The 4,737-nt window shown below is 44.9% G+C and overlaps 1 pseudogene across 1 annotated transcript; it reads left to right on the plus strand.

Annotated features, from left to right (window-relative positions):
* The first annotated feature begins 272 nt into the window (after positions 1–272).
* LOC307101772 (ferritin heavy chain-like) lies at positions 273–818 on the plus strand (annotated as a pseudogene). Its single transcript has one exon. The product of its transcript is annotated as a ferritin heavy chain-like (transcript).
* Positions 819–4,737: the final 3,919 nt, after the last annotated feature.

A 4,737-nucleotide genomic window follows, 5' to 3' on the forward strand; every position in this document is an offset into this window, starting at 1 on the left:
AAACCACAGGATCAGATAAGATTGCCTGAGCCAAGAATGTAGACCAATGAGAAGAAAATGCAGTCCAAAAAATGCAATGAGACAATCTTTGAGGGGAGTCGCTGTGGTTTTCTACTTCAACCATGCTTGGATGGAACTGGCCCTTGACCCCCACCCCAGCCAGCTGCCCACATCTACCTTCAGCCACCTCCTCACAGCTCCCTCGGACAGCCCCAAGGCACCTGCCACAGCTCTAGTGCTGTGCAGCCTCTTCTCCTTAGCCACCCTCCACGATGACCACTTCCACCTCACAGGTGCACCAGAACTACCACCAGGACTTGGAGGCCGCCATCAACCGCCTGATCAACCTGGAGCTCTATGCTTCCTACATCTACCTGTCCATGTCTTACTACTTTGACTGCGATGATATGTGGCTTTGAAGAACTTTGCCACATATTTTCCTCACCAATCTCATGAGGAGGGGGAACATGCTGAGAAACTGATGAAGCTGCAGAACCAATGAGGTGGCTGAATCTTCCTTCAGGATATCAAGAAACCAGCCCGGGATGACTGGGAGAACAGGCTGAATGCAATGGAGTCTGTATTACACTTGGAAAAAGTGTGAATCAGTCACTACTGTACTTGCACACACTGGCCACTCACGGAAATGACCCTCATTTGTGTGACTTCATTGAGACTCACTACCTGCATGAGCAGGTGAATCCATCAAAGAATTGGGTGACTTTGTAACCAACTTGGGACGATTGGGGGCCCCCGAAACTGGCGTGGCAGAGAATCTCTTTGACAAGCACACCCTGGGAGACAGTGATGAGAGCTAAGCCTGAGGCTGCCTTCCCACAGGTGCGGGGGTGACCTCCCTGGCCACGAAACCAGTAGTTGCATGTTGGAGTTACCTTTACCTTTTGTATAACATGTACCAAATCATCCATCCACTTATGTCTTTCATTTGCACCATTCCTTCAAAAAGTAATTTGGTACAAAAAAAAAAAAAAAAAAGAATGCATCAGATCTGATAGGTTGACCTTAAATTCCAGTGAATCAGCTTGCTTTTCTCTTTAAGAGATGTGAGTACTTGATTGAGAATCGCCAGTGCCCAGATGAAAAAAGAATGGGATTAAATACATAGGAAAGACTCTGATGCCTGGTAGTGCCTGCCAGTCACACAGGCCTCTGATTCTCTCTGGGTGACTGTGCTGGACCCCAAGTAGGCTCCGAGTACCACGTGTTACTAAATCAAATCAACTTTAGCAATTCCTCTTTGCTTGGGGTGGTTGAACATGAAAAAGAAAGAGAAAAAGGGTCAACTATGATGGCGAGAAGAGGGGTGCAGAGTAGTTAGATCCATGATCTACCTACAAGTATAAAGTCTCTTCCTGTTCTAACCTACTTGTGTTTGAGTCCCTTCTCCCCTTTCTTGTTCAACTAGTCAGACTGAAGCTTTGATATTAGTAGGCAAAGAGTGAGCTAATTCAGATGGCAAACACTCTCATCTTTAAGTGAGATGTAATATCAGTCTCATACTATAATAATCATAAGAATGTCAGCTACTTTACCATGTACTTAGAGTTAATGGGAATTCTCTCTCTCTCTCATCAGACTTATTTTGGAGTTTACAATTACTTTGCATTTCCTGGACATGTATCAGTGAGGAGCTAGTTAGGGAATAATCATGATTTTTCTGAATATGTAAGAACTTTCTAACAATGAATGTTATTAAAAATTGGTGTTTTAATTGGGGAGAATTTACCACTCACAAACTCTGGACTAGGAAGGGGCTATAATAATCTGTGCGGGTGTCTAAACAGGAGTGGGTGTCTGCTGCTGAGAATGATAGTGGCAGGGACACTAAATGGAGAAAGAGCTGAAGGTGCTGCCGAGGTGTGGGAGGTTGTGAACGGTGGACAAGCTGTGAAGCCCAGGGCCTTAGGCCAGGTTTTGAAGCCTGGTTTCGGTGCAGGCTGGAGACAGAGAAGGTCCTAGCTCCTGAGTCGAAAAGAATGGAGTAGGAAGAAGAGGACCAGCACTGAGAAGACAGACAGGTAGAGGGGGAGAGCCAACAGGCTATGTAGGTCCCTGGACTACGCTAAGGGCACTGGGAGATCAGGGATACAGGGAGGTGCCAGACACTGGGGTGCTGCATCCTGAGAGCCTCCTGGGCATGAGAAACAGGGAGAGGCAGTGGATTGTCCCTGTGTAGGCCCACACCGCTCTGCTGCCTGTCCGGCACTCGATCTGTGGTTAGAGCGTAGGCAGGATGAACGGATCCACCTGGAGGAGCCAAGGAAAGGTGTGCACGCCTGCATGTTGCGTCCAGTGATATACCCACATCTAGCCTTTTCACGTGGTGCTGATGGAGTCAGGAGATGGATCTGGTGCTTTGTCGGTGCCAGTCTGGTTCATCAAAACACGACTCTGTGACTCTGCAGAGAGCATTCTGGGGGCAGAGTGATTGCAGCCTGAAAAATGCAAGAGCCGCACCTCTCTGACGGGAGTCACCTGGGTTAGCCAAGCAGGCTCTTCGCTCTGCTTCCGTCCAGCCTGGCCCCATCAGGTCAGTGTTGGGCCCCAGGCCACCGGGGAGGAGGAGAACTGCAGCAGTGGAGTTTGCTCCTTTGAATTTTTGATAAATGAAGAACTTGGGAGATGAGTCTGGCTGGTTGTTAGGCCACCATTTGTCTGCTTTATCTCCTGGCTAAACAAGGAGGGAGATGGTGGGAGTGGGGGGTGTGCCTTTCTTACTCATTCATGGTAAGATTGTCTTTTCCTTCAAATTATCAAAGGACAATAAGGGCATGCCGTGCCCTGAGGTCAGTCTAAAGAAAGGAAAGCGTGTTTTGATTAAAATTCGATGGTGGAAATGCTGGCCTGGAGCAAGATCAAAGATTGCCCTTCTCCCTTTCCCTGCCATGGCTGTCCTCTCCCATTCGATGCGTTTGTCCCCATGAGAGTGGTGAGATGAGTTTAGAGAGTTATGAGATGATGCCTCATTCAGGTAAAGCAGAGCGTCGCTAAATCTAAAGTCAGGCTTTAGAAACAGAACCTTGTTAGAGGGGGCTGCCTCCAAGAATCTAGGAAATCATCTAACTACCAACGAGGAGGAAAAAGAGCCGTGTAAGTGGGCTGCGACGCAAGTGCCTGTAGAGCACCTTGGTGCCTCCAATCCAATCTTGTCCATCACCATGTGACCCTGGGAAATTGGCAGGAGATCAAGAGTTTTGTCCCATATAATTGAGATTCAGATCCCAGAAGTGAGCTGAATACGAGCAAAAGCAGGTCAAGTTTGGGTTAACCATGAAGACAAGGGAAGAGTGGGGGACAGGGAGAAGACTAGGGGAGGACAGACTTGCACAAGCAGTATAATGGTATGAAGGCTAATTGATAACTATCATAAAATGGCTATATTCTTTTATTGTACGGAACCAATGGCTCTGTGCAAAAATGATCTGATTTGTCTCTATGACCGCCCCAACGAATTAAAAAAAATAATGTCCTTTGCAGATTGTGGCTAAATGAGGTTTGATAAATATACCTGACCATACTGTGAAATTGGACAGCAAGGAGAGGAATAAAAATTAGGTCCTCCTGTTGTATCCTCTGAGTATTATTTCCCCAAACAGAATTGAAATGAGGACAGGGAAGGATTTGATGAAAAAAACAACAACACTGAGAAAAACTGAATGGAACTCTGGTAAAGAAATAGATGATCAAGTTGGAGCTGAAGATTACTAATACTTCACAGTGTGAAACACTGAGAACTATTTATTTTTTATTTTATTTGGGTCATTAGATGATTTTCCCCAGGAAGAGTTTCTGAAAAATAAACTCACCTCTCTTCCAAAATATTTGAATATCTATCTATTTATCCATTTATCTGGCATTTCGGGCACTGTGATAAACACTTTATATATACAATCCTCACAAGAACCCCGTGAGGTAAGTATTTTGTCTCTGTTCCACAAATTAAGAAATGAGGTTAAAAATAGTTAAGCAATTTGCCTAAGGTCAAAGAGCTAAATGCAGAATAAGATGGGCATGTCTGTCTGGTTCTAGAGAACCCTACACACTGAACAGTGGCTTGTATGTCTGCATAACAAGCAGACAGGGAATTCATCCCACCCAGCCAACTCACGTTGGCTGCATAGACACAAAGCAGGTTTTATTAAAACATTTAGTTGATGGCGTTTGATATAACACTTTGTGCACAACGTCTCCTTATTTACCCTGCCCTCTAAAAATGTCCTCAAAAAGCCCAGTAAAAAAGTGGGGAAAAAATCATCAGCTAAGTTAACAAGAGGAAATCATTTTAGTGGCAAAGACCAATGAACTGCAAATCTTCATGGTCATTAGAAATGCAATCCCGCTAGAATATGATTTATTCTCTCAATTCAAATATATCCACATTTCAAATCATGTCTTCCCCAGACATAACCATGCAGAAGAAAGCCAAGTGAAACCCTGCCTTAGATGCCAGTTCTTTGCCAGATATCTGAATTATAAATTGGTTCTACTTCATAGGTTAGCATGTGCTCTCGGCCCTTCAAAGGATGTGATATCTTGGTGTTGCGTTCAAATCAACCTGAAGGACCATAAAACATAGTGATTTTAATTTTGCGGAGGCACAATTGACATGCTTTGTCAGACAGTGCATGCTCTGTCCAATGGGTATCTTGGATTGCACATCTAGCTACTGACAGAGTGAGGGGAATAGCAAACCCTGTATGCTTTTCAGGTGATAAA

Source organism: Cnephaeus nilssonii, assembly GCF_951640355.1.
Source record: "Cnephaeus nilssonii genome assembly, chromosome: 1".
NCBI lineage: Eukaryota > Metazoa > Chordata > Mammalia > Chiroptera > Vespertilionidae > Cnephaeus > Cnephaeus nilssonii.